Raw genomic sequence first — 12,651 nt, forward strand, 5'->3', positions numbered from 1 at the left:
TATGTTTTTGGGTTTTTTTTTTTTTTTGGTTTTTGTTGTTGTTGTTGTTGTTGTTGTTGTTTGAGATGGAGTCTTGCTCTGTCACCCAGGCTGGAGTGGAGTGGCGTGATCTTGGCTCACTGCAAGCTCCACCTCCCGGGTTCACACTGTTCTCCTGCTTCAGCCTCCCGAGTAGCTGGGACCACAGGCGCCCACCACCTCGCCCGGGGAAATATTTTTTAAAGCAATACTGTACTAATACTTTTGGAACATACTTAGAAAATGGTAGTATCAATTACATCAAGCTTATCTTCAACCTGTGCCACTTTGGGATATAATTAATTTTAAGAGTTAATTGTGTTTGCTCTGCCAAAAAAAAAAAAAAAAAAAAAAAGCCTATAATAAGATACCATATAAAAAGTATTTAGTAACTGTAAAGTATACTTATTGTTGTTATTAGCTCTCTCAGATTTTAATGGTTGCCTCCCGATTCTAATCCTTCAATAGAGAAGGAGTTGCTCATGTTCATTCTATCTAAATCTTTTATCCTTTATCATATTTTCCATTTCCCAATAGGCTGCTCTGTCACCTAGGCTGGAGTGCAGTGGTGCAATCTGGACTCACTATAGCCTCCACCTCCCAGGCTCAAGTGATCCTCCCACCTCAGCCTCCCGAGTAGCTGGGATTACAGGCATGTGTCATCATGCCTGGCTAATTTTTTAAAATGTCTGTAGAGAGGAGGTCTCTCTATATCCTGTCTAAGGCTCCCAAAGTGCTGGGATTACAAGCACGAGCCATTGTGTCAGACAGTCTTGATTTCATGTCCTAAGGCAACATCCATTTCTAAATTCTTCCCATTCCTATACTAATGATAGTTGTCTTCTTGGCAACTTTCTCCAGGTTCCCCGCCCCTATCCTAAAGCAATGGTGATCACAGATCCAGACTGTGGTCTGGACCGGGGTGACATCAGCTCAGTTCAGCATATTGTACTCTTCTCAAGAAGAGGTTTTATGGGATTTTTTAACTGTAGCCCTGTATTGAGCTGATTTCCTCAAGGGTAGTTTTACAAAGATGCCCAAGCCTCTCTCCTGAGTTGGAGCTGAGAACCCAGGGTTAACCTTACTTAATTTTCCTGGATGCAAGTGACTGTATACATATGGTTGATAACGGCTTGGCATTTCACTGGAAAAATTCATTTTATGGCCAACTGGATCTTGATCTTAGCAGAGTCACCACTCTGTGTTGTTTGTCACAGGTCAAAAAGGACAGTACATGTAAATTGTAAAATGTGCAAATGACCCTTTGTCAATAAAACAGAAACAACACAAAGTACCTGTCCTATTAAAGACAGATCAGTCCTAGCCATTCCACAGGGGGAAAAAAAGGTACTCTTTCACATTTAAGCTTTCATCTCATTATATCAGATATATTTGTGTTCTCTCTGACAATCTAGCTTTACAACAACACTTATTCACAAATATTTGTGTGGTCTAAATGCTGGATATGCATCTAGATAAACCTGAAGTATATATACACATGGGATCTATCATATTGCAATAGCATATTTAATTAATTATTTGAAAGCTTCATTTTTTTCTAATATCCATTCTATCCATTGCTATCAGTCCTTAAAATATTCAAGAAAACAAATCCATTAGATGTGAGGGGGGAGCCACTAATTCTTCTGGTGTCTGTTCTAAACAAGCTCTGCTCTCTAAACTCCTACCCACTTAAGGCCCTGAAGTATAAAGAGTAATAACTTCTTACAGAAACAATAATCTCTCTCTCTCTCTCTCTCTCTCACACACACACACACACACACACACACACACACACACACACCTGTTCCAGGCTTATAGATGTAGCTTGGAACATCCACGATCTAGGAAGAAAATATGGCTGTTTCTCTTTCTCCTGCATCAAAAGGTCATGAACCCAGTGGTCTGCTGGGTTTGGTTTTTTTTGTTTTTGTTTTTGTTTTTTCATAAAAGTTCATCTCTCAAAATGTCGAGATTCTTTAAAAATCATCCCCAAAGATGAAATCATTGAGATAGGAATAGCACTCAGTAGTCACAGGAGAATGAAAAAACCCAAACAACGACTCTAAAACAAGAACCATGGAAAGAAACTACAGGATAACAGAAAACCCAAAATAAGGGAGAGAAAAAAATCCAAAACCCCCATCAGAGTGATATGTTTATGACTCTCCCTGTGAAACCCAAATAAGGAAGAAAGGGGTTGGTAACTGAGGGTCCCTGAAATCCCTTCCTTTTCCAAAACACCAAATAATGATTCTACTCTCTAATTAAAACACCCACAAAATAAGAATGCTGGGTGGTCACAGGAGAAGTGGTTAAATATTAAGCAGCAATTTCACAAAAAATTTTGCTACAAGGACAAAAAGAAACCTGGGCTATAAGGCCCTAACAGACAGGGACTAAGCTGGTTGAAAATGGCTAGGTCCAACATGGCATTGGATTTGACCTATGCCCTACCCCAGACCTAATTATAGGCTCATTTCCATATGAAATCACATATCCACCAGGGCCAGATCTCAACATGCCTGTATTTAGTATAAAAATGGGTGGCACCTCAATTCTAAGAAATCTCCACCTTTTTTCTTAAAACCTCACGATTATTTCACCCATTAACTAGAAGAGCCCATAAAATTAGAAACACAAACTCTGTTGGGTGCAACTTACTCTCCTAAGCACACCCGCACTGCCACTCTTGACTGTGTACTTTGGCTTTGCAATAAAAGCTTTTTGCCTTTTGCTTCATTCTGAAGCATCTGGAGACCCACCTAAGCCTTCCTAAGGCAAGATCATGGGGGCAAGGCAGAACCTTGCAACAAAATAGGAAGTTTCCTGAAGGAACCTTCAATTTGTCTCCGGAAAAGAGAAACACAAAGTACAGGTGACCCAACATTTGAGACAAATGTTCAATAATGCTCTTAGTCACTTCACCCTAGTCAACCATCACTTAGAGATATTAACCTTCAGAAAGAAATCCAGATGAGAATAAGGTATTGTAGCCTTAGCTCTTAGGGGGTTCACATTCTCATTGAAAATAAGCTCCTATCAATATTTACTAACATAGGGTAACAACAGTATTGTGAAATTAGCAAAACTCAGAATAAGCGCTACTGAAATTCAGAGAAATCCCAAGCACTAGGAAGATATAGAGTCCTTTGAGGCTGAGCCTCCCCATGCCCTTCTCTGTTGCATCCTGCCAGATTCCAGGTAAACAGAATGAGTTACCACAGTGCTGTAGAGCTGTCTCCTACACTGAGGTGGCTGCTGGGAGACAGGAGAGGGAACAAAATAAATGGAAGAAAAAATCCTTGTCTCAAAGAGACTTTGGGAGACCAAGGCAGGCAGATCACCTGAGGTCAAGAGTTTGAGACCAGCCTGGCCAACATGATGAAACCCCATCTCTACTAAAAAAAAAAAAAAAAAAAAATTAGCTGGGCGTGGTGGTGCACACTTGTAATCCCAGCTACTACGGAGGCTGAAGCAGGAGAATTGCTCAAATCCAGGAGGCAGAGGTTGCAGTGAGCCAAGATGGTGCTACACTCCAGCCTGGGTGACAGAGCAAGACTCTGTCTCAAAAAATATAAAAGAGTCTGTGTGGTGAGGATAGGGCTAATGAGCAAAACCCCAAAAGTTTAGATTGCTTACTGATCTGGAAAAAAAAAAAAAAAGAAACATTTCATTTTCAAAATGTTGAACCATCAGCTCTATGGTGCCAATATGCACATAAATAAGAAGCACAAATGTGATTTGATTTCCATCTAATGTCCCTGTTCCTTGGGTTAATGTGAGTAGCACCAATCACTTCTTGTGCCTCTAAGGACTGGACTCATTTTCAAGCATATTTCCCATTGGTGATCCAAAGGCTAGAGTTAAACCAAAAGCAAACCTCTCATTGCAGCATACTAGTGATAAATTGATAATTTCTCTGGCTATTATCTAGTCAAGTTAAATTTCAATTCAAGTTAACCCAGTTTTAACATTCTCAAGAGTAACACCAAGCAAAATGACAGCAAGCAGCCTTTTTCTAAAGTGCATCAGAGACTTAAATGCCAAAATCACAAGCTTAAATATACCACTGAGTATAGGAAAGTCTGCAAAACACATCAAGATCCCAAAGATCTGAGATATTTTCCCTCTTTCCTAATATTTTTAACCAGTATTTCTACAAGAAGTCTGGGGTAGTGCAAAAGGTGTCACCTTTCCTTATAACCTATCTTTTTCCTATGGTTTAATTCCCTGTTGATTCTGTTGAAATCATAATAATTTTACTGATGAAATACTTAGATACTTCAAGGAACTTTTTAAGATATATCATAAGAGAGAATACCATAAGGAATTGGGAGATGAAATATTATTTTCAATGATGATTTCTTCAACTTTTTTCAAAACTCAGATGGCTTAGTAAAAATAAATATTTTCAAGAAATGTGTCTTTAGTTCTTTCTACTTCAAAATATCCACCCATGAAATGATCTCTTTGGTCTCAACTATGCTGGGGTTACAGTGACTATAGTAAAACTCCAGGAGTTATGTACTGTACATAATAAAACTGATAGTTTATTAAGTTTAATAATAAAGCTACGGACAAAACAAAGGCTAACATATTAGGGAGGTAAACCATTCTGACCCAGGCTATAACTTTATAGATTTTTAGCATCTGCAGGTAATTATGCAGGATTTTACTATCTCCAGTTCAATATAGTCTTCTGATTAAAAGCCTACTTACTGCTTATCTGGTTATTCTTTTATTAGCTTGCAGTCAGCATGTGTCACAGAATGCAATTTAATCAGACACCTTGTCTAGAAGCAGATGGGAAGAGTGCTTTGAAAAGATGAATAGTTATTCACTTAAAAATATAAAGAAGAAAACTGAGAAGCTGAGGGGAGTCATGATCCTCTGAGAACTTTGGCTGTGGGAGAAATCTATCCCTTGAGTGGGGGATCTGTCCTCTACATTATGAACAAGCTCTTCAATCACGTTCCACTGAGGCTAAGGAGAGAGATGTGCCTGGACTAAAGCAATGTCTGAGCCCCAGGTATTCATATTGCATGCTGAAATTTGGTCAGTCATGCCCCAGTATTTCTACACTGGTCCTTTCTTCCACTGTTTCCTGCTGCACACTGAGGGATGAAATGAGGGAGCTTCTGAGGTGTGATGGGAGAGTCAACAAAGTAAGACCGCACATGTGGATAATGAAGAGATGAGCATGTGTGTTCAGGTAACTGTATTATCAGGGCTCTCCAGAGAGACAGAACCAATAGGCAATAGATAGATAAGAGGTGATTTATTAGGGAAATTAGCTTACATGATTATGGAGGCTGAGAAGTGCCATGACAGGCCGTCTGCAAGCTAAAGACCCTGGGAAGCTGGTATCATGGCTTAGTCCAAATCCAAAAGCCTCAGAACCAGGAAAGCCAGAAGGCCTCAGAATCCAGGGGACTGCTGGTATAAGTCATGGAGCCCAAAATCCAGACAGCCTAGAGTTCTGATGTCTAAGACAGGAGGAGAAGTGTGTATTTCAATTTCAGGAAAGAGAGGAAATTGTCTTTGTTGTTGTATCTGGGCCCCCAGCCAATTGGACGATGCATGCCCACATTGAGGGCAGATCTTTCCCGCTCAGTCCACTGACTCACATGCCAATTGCTAATGGCTAGGAACACCCTTACAAATACACCTAGAAGTAATCCTTTACCAGTTCTTGAAGTAATTCTTAATCCAGTTAAATTGACACCTAAAATTAACCATCACAAGTCTACCCCTCATCAACTTGGCACCCACGTGCAGCTCCTTAAACCATACTTCATCTCCGAATAATCATAATATTAAGGTACTACTTCTGCCTAATGTGACGCAACTATCCTATGTACAAACAAAACACGCTAATCTCTTCTTCCCCAGAAGAGGAAGTAAAGTCCTTGGGTGATGTTTATGCTTCTCCTGCTATCATATAATGTAAATACTATGAGGCAAAATTAACGTTACTTAAATACTAATATAAGGTCAATAAATCTTATTATGTTACATAGTAAAAAAAATTAGGAACAGGAAAAGATATTTATCTAATATATGTATATATACATATTCTTAACAAACTAGGGAGGAAATACTCATGACAATCACAGTCTTCATTTCTGTGACTGGTCATGTGGTCACAGCTACCTTCTTCCACTGCCCTTTCTGCATTCCCTTTACCTTCAGCAAGCACCTCAGCTGATCGAGGTTTGTTACCTGGCTGGGAGACCCAAACCTTTATTCCTGAAGGGTCTGAGTCATTTGTTCTGCTTGGATTGGGTTGTTGTAATTTCCCATTGACTTTAATCACAGAACACGGTAATACTGAAAGATACCACAAGGGAGCTCCTGTATTCCAGACATACTCTTCCTTACCTCCATTGTGGGGTAGAGCTCCAACTTTCCCATTGGAAGTCTGGATTGATCACCCAAGCCAACACTGAAACTCTCTCCTTAGCTCATTGAATCAGAGGCATAAAAAGTGCAAAGAGCCTGGGTGGCAGTCTTAACTTTCAGTTCAATGGACTCATCATTGTGTCTCCTGGAGGAAATAATCTTCCTTCTGAAACTAAGACCTCTAGGCCAGCAGAACATAAAGTCATAGAAGCAGATGGCAAAAATTTTGCTGGTGGATTTCTAGGGGGTAATGGTGAGTGGTGCTCCTCCCATTTTAGTGCCACTCCCATCTTTTGATTCATGGACCCATGAATTCTAGCTATGGGGGAAATAATACTGTATGTTGAATGCTGATCCAGGGCATATGCAGCCTTCTGAAGAGCCTTGTCCTGACCCTGCAAAGTATCGTCATTTAGCTCATGATGTAACTATAACTTCAAAGGGCCATTCCACAATTCCAGCAAGTCAGCTGCTTCAGGATGATGGAGAACATAATAAAACCAGTGAATTCCGTGACCATGAGCCCATTGTCACACTTCTTTGGCTGTGAAGTGAGTTGCCTGGTCAGAAGCAATGCTGAGTGGACTACCATGATAGTGAATAGACATTTTGTGAGTTCACAGATGATAGTTTTGGCAGGAGCATTGCATAGAAGAAAGGCAAATCCATATCTGGAGTAAGTGTCTATTCCAGTAGGGATAAACCACTTCCCCATCCATGATGGAACTAGTCCGATGTAATCAAGCTGCCTTCAGGTAGCCGGTTGATCACCCCAGAGAATAGTGCCATACAGAGGGCTCAGTGTTGGTCTCTGCTGCTGAGAGATTAAGCACTCAATGGTGGCTGCAGCCAGGTTGGTCTTAGTGAGTAGAAGTCCATGTTGCTGTGCCTATGCATAACCTCCATCCTTGTTACCATTGCAACTTTGTGCATGAGCCCATTGGCCAACGATGGAGTGGCTGAGAAAAGTGGCTGACTGGTATCCACACATTGGGTCATCATACCTACCTGATTATTAAAGTTTTCCTCTTGTGAGGTTACCCTTTGGTGAGTATTAATTCACATGAGACACAAATATATTCACATCTTCTGCCCCCTCATGGAGGTCTATCCACATACATCTTCCCCAGATTTCTTTATCACCAATTTTCCTATTATGTTCCTTTTAAGTCCCATCTGGCCAAACCATTGGCTACAGCCCATGAATCCGTATATAATCACACATCTGGCCATTTCTCTTTCCAAGCAAAGTGCTTAACAAAGTACACTGCCAAAGCTCTGCCCATTGGGAAAATTTCCCTTGACCACTGTCCTTCAGGGATGTTCTAGGAAGGGGCTATGGTCCTGCAGCTCTCCATTTTCAGGTGGTGCCGTCATGTTGTGCAGAGCCATCTATAAATTAGGCCACAGTCTTCTCTTCCTCTGTCAACTAACATAGGGTACTCCCCATGAGGCCATAGGTGCAGGCTGGGAGAGGGAAGGCAGGGTGGCAGAAGTAGGAACCAGGGATAATTGGGCCACTTCTTCATGTGACTTACTTGTGCCTTCAAGACCTGCTCAAGTCTGATCATATATATACCATTTCCACTTGATGATGGAGCGTTGCTGTCCATGTTCAGCTTTATGGCTTGGTGGGTCAGACAACACCAAGAAATAATACTTTACCAGTTCTCTAGGTAATCTTTAAGCCAGTCAAGCTGACACCTAAAATTTACCATCACAGTAACTTGCAAGGACAAGAGCAAAATCGATGGTTAGTTAAAAGGCCCTCTGCAACAGGCTTGGAGATTGTGACTTTATGTGAATGAGAAGGCAGACGTAGTCCATAGGGAAGGTGGAAGTAGCTGAAGTGAAATAAACTGAGAGTCTCTTGTCACATTTTTAGTGCTCATTTAAAACAAATGTTGAGTTGGGAAGGACCCCAAAGGGTGATATTGTTTATCTCCAAAATTCCGGGAGTGCTGGCAGCATACTAGGCTGATGCAATAGCATGAGAGTATTAAAAAATAAAATCATTCCATGAATGATACTGGGTTTGTTGGTTTTGGGGGGTGAGTTATTTGCAAGTAAATGTTACATAGAAATACTTTTAAACAAACAAGAACTGATTTTTACGTACCAGCTACACCTAAAACATTGCTTTTAGGTTGCACAACTATCTAAGTATTTTGAAAGGCAAGCAAATATTTAGCCAAGTTTTGTAACCACTTTAATGGAAATATTTTTAGTCTGTGGGTGAGTAAGTGAAGCAATGACTACTATAGAACTTTGAGAGGCATCATATTTCTGTTTTGTCTGAAGAAAAAGGAGGGACTATTTAAATACAGTAATGATGTATTTATATAGTATCTCACAGGTAATAAAGCACAATTTACATTTATTATTAAACACTTAATTAGCCCTTAGAGTTGAACATTGACCCATTTTACCAAAAAGAAAAACTGAAATTCAGGTGAGTTACATATACATGAGCATTACTGTTTTTATAAAATCATAAAATTTTTAAGCTAAGGAAATTTAGCATTAGGCACGGGGATAAATTGTACTGTCATGTAGCCTCACCAAAGGCCACAACCAATCCTTCAGGAAGCTCTGCTGAAGCTGAAATGGCCCTGGAGAATTGTCCCAGTGGGGATGCAGGGGTGCTGGCCTTTGAACCCCTACATGGAACTCACTGATAACCCTGTTCTCTTAATCATGGGCCTCAGGCACCTATAAGTGAGAGAACACAAATGCACATGGCAATAAGCTATGGTGACATCATCCTACCTGACTTTGAGTATTTATTTTCTTTGAATGGGGCAGAAGTGTGGATCATTGCTTGTGTTTAAAAGTATTTTTATTTTGTGGGCAACTTTGATGAGTAAAGATAAGTTAATTCATTATTTGCCACTATAGTAAAATACGCGCCAGGAAAAGTACATGCTCCATTATTTATTAGAAGTTCCAAAATTCCCTTAATTACCAGGAAAGCATTTGTTCTTGACCAACTGTGAGAAAACTCTTAGCAGGGAGGGGTAGGGACAATGCACTGTTTAAAAAGACATCTGTTGCTTTTCACCACCCACTATCCACTCCCCCTTTTTCTGGTACTGGTGCCCAGTCTTTCCTCCAAGAGCAAACCTTCCCATCATTTCTTGTCATATGGTCCATCCCAGTGTCTTTCCCTTCTCCAGCTAAGGACACAGCACAAGTATTCTAAGCCAGGCTAGCCCATCTCTCTCTCCAGGGAAGTTAAATCTCGAGACCAGTGAGAAAGGGTTGGAGCCAATTCATCTTATTGGTGGTTGCCCAAATGAACATTCCATTCGTTTCTTCGGTCTAAATACAGTGTTCCTGACCTTTGTGAAGCCTAAGTGTTTAATATTCTCATTGATTCTCTAAGAGATTCTGTACCCTGCTAATGCCTTACTTTTTCTTTCTTAATTTAACCAAGATAAGTTCATACTGCATGCACCTGAGACAGTAGCTAGTAAAAGGACTAGATCCTTTTAATCAACTAATGTTTTCTTTAATGCTATGACATTGGAAAATATACTTGCTTTCAGTGAAGTGAAGAAACACAGAACCTTAGCTTATGTGTGGTTTTCTTATCTGGAAGATTTTATAAGTAAGGCTAAGTAAGAGACCAAAAATACGGGACATCACTACTAAACCTGTGAGTGAAAGCATGTTGTAACTATAACATCATTTTATTTTAAACAACTCAGGAATTTGGGTTTTTTTTCTACAGGGTTTCTTTTTCTTTTCTTATACATAGAAAAAAATCTGTAGATTAACTTATATCTGATTAAAAATGTCCACACTATGTTTCAATAGTGATATTTAGTGCATGAATTTTAATCGTTTCCAAATTGGTCTACTGAGTTGGAATTCTTGGGAGTTATACCTGATGTAAATGACGAGTTGATGGGTGCTGATGAGTTGATGGGTGCAGCACACCAACATGGCACAAGTATACATATGTAACAAACCTGCACGTTATGCACATGTACCCTAGAACTTAAAGTATAATAATAATAATAAATAAATAAATAAAAAGACTTTTCTTTTTTTCTACTAGAAAGGGACAACTTTTCCCAGAATGTCATGTTTGCTTGCATCCTGCTATGAATTATTTACTAAGCACAAGAAGCATTTTATCTCCAACAAAGTAGGTTGCGGAGGAAAGTTTCAACAACAAAATGATATTTCCAAACCCCTAACCTGGAATAAAACTCAGTTCAATAATTCTTTATTGAGCATCTGCTATGTGAAACTTGACATACTAACTTCTTTGGGTAGTTTTAAGGTTAATAAGATAAAGTCCTACTTTAAAGAACTTGCAAGATGTGTGTGAAAAGTCAAGACTGTTAGACAAAATATGGCAGGTAAATAAGTATGGGCTTCATGAAAAAGGAAGCAATTGAGTTAGGACTTGATGGATAAGTAGGATATCAGCAGATAAAGAAAAAGGATTGGAAGTTCTAGAAATAAGGAATAAAATAAAGACTTACACAGTGTTGGAAAATCCAGTTCTCTGGATTATCTGGAGCATACAGGAAAGTGATGATCTATAAAGTTGCAAAAGTAGATTGGCATCATCTTGAAGAGGGTCTTAAATGCCTGAGTGATGCTCCTGGATGTATTCCTTCTTTCGGTAAGACAAGGGTGTTCACAGGATTGTACTTAAACAATTGATTCTAAATTGATTCTAGCTCCCTGGTGGTGGAAGCTCCGCCACAGGAAAGAAATCAACCTCTTTGTCATCACATACAAAAATTAATTTGAGATACATCATAGGCCTAAACGTAAGAGTTAAAACTATAAGGCTTCTAGAATAAGAAAACATATGTGTTTCTTCATGACCTTAGAGTAAGCAATGATTTTTTTAGACAAGGCACAAAGAGTACTAACCATAAAAACATTGAACAATTAAACTTTATTGCAATTAAAAACTTGCTAATCAAAAGGCATCATTAAAAATGAAAAGCAAGCTGCAGATCTGTAGAGAGTATTAGCAATTCATTTTTTTTTTTTTTTTTTTTTGAGATGTAGACTTGCTCTGTCACCTAGGCTGGAGTGCAGTGGCGCCATCTCGGCTCACTGCAAGCTCTGCTTCCTGGGTTCTTGCCATTCTCCTGCCTCAGCCTCCCGGGTAACTGGGACTACGGGCGCCTGCCACCACACCCAGCTAATTATTTGTATTTTTAATAGAGACAGGGTTTCACCATGTTAGCCAGGATGGTCTCGATCTCCTGATCTCGTGATCTGCCCGCCTTGGCCTCCCAAAGTGCTGGGATTACAGGCATAAGCCACTACGCCCAGCCAGCAATTCATATTTCTGACCTTTCACTTTCATCCAGATTACATAAATAATTTCTACGATTCAATAACATAAAGGACAATAAAACATGAGTAAAAGTCTTGGGTTGACATTTTACAAGAGAAGATATACAAATGGACGACTAGTATATGAAAAGTTTCTCAACCCCATTAAAAAGTGGGCAAAGAATATGAATATACACTTTTTTTTAAAAGGCATACATGTAGCCAACAGGCATATAAAAAATACTCAACATCATTAATCATTAGAGAAATGCAAATCAAAACCACAATGAGATACCATCTTATAGCAATCAGAATAGCTATTATTAAAAAGTCAAAAAGTAACAGATGCTGGCGAGGTTGCAGAGAAAAGGGAACACTTACACACTTTAGGTGTGGGTGTAAATTAGTTCAGCCATTGTGGAAAGCAGTGTGGCAATTCCTCACAGAACTAAAAATGGAACTACGATTTGCCCCAGCAATCCCATGTTCGGGTATATACTCAAAGGAACATAAATGGTACTACCATAAAGACACATGCATGTATATGTTCGTTGCAGCAATATTCAAATAACAAACACATGGAATCAGCCTAAATGCCCATCATGGTAGACTGGACAAAGAAAATGTGGTATATATACACCATGGAATTCTATGCAGTCGTAAAAAAAGGAGATCATGTCCTTTGCAGCAACATGGATGGAGCTGGAGACCATTATCCTAAGCAAAGTAACACAGGAAAGGAAAATGAAACACAGCATGTTCTCACTTATAAGTAAGAGCTAAACAATGAAATCACATAGATGCAAAGAGGGGAACAACAGACACTGGGGCTTTCCTGGAAGAGTGGAGGGTAGGAGGAGGAAGAGGTTCAGAAAAAAAAAAAAACCTATCAGAGCTTATTACTTGAGTGACCAAATA

This window comes from Papio anubis, chromosome 1 (assembly GCF_008728515.1).
Source record: "Papio anubis isolate 15944 chromosome 1, Panubis1.0, whole genome shotgun sequence".
NCBI classification, from domain to species: Eukaryota; Metazoa; Chordata; class Mammalia; order Primates; family Cercopithecidae; genus Papio; species Papio anubis.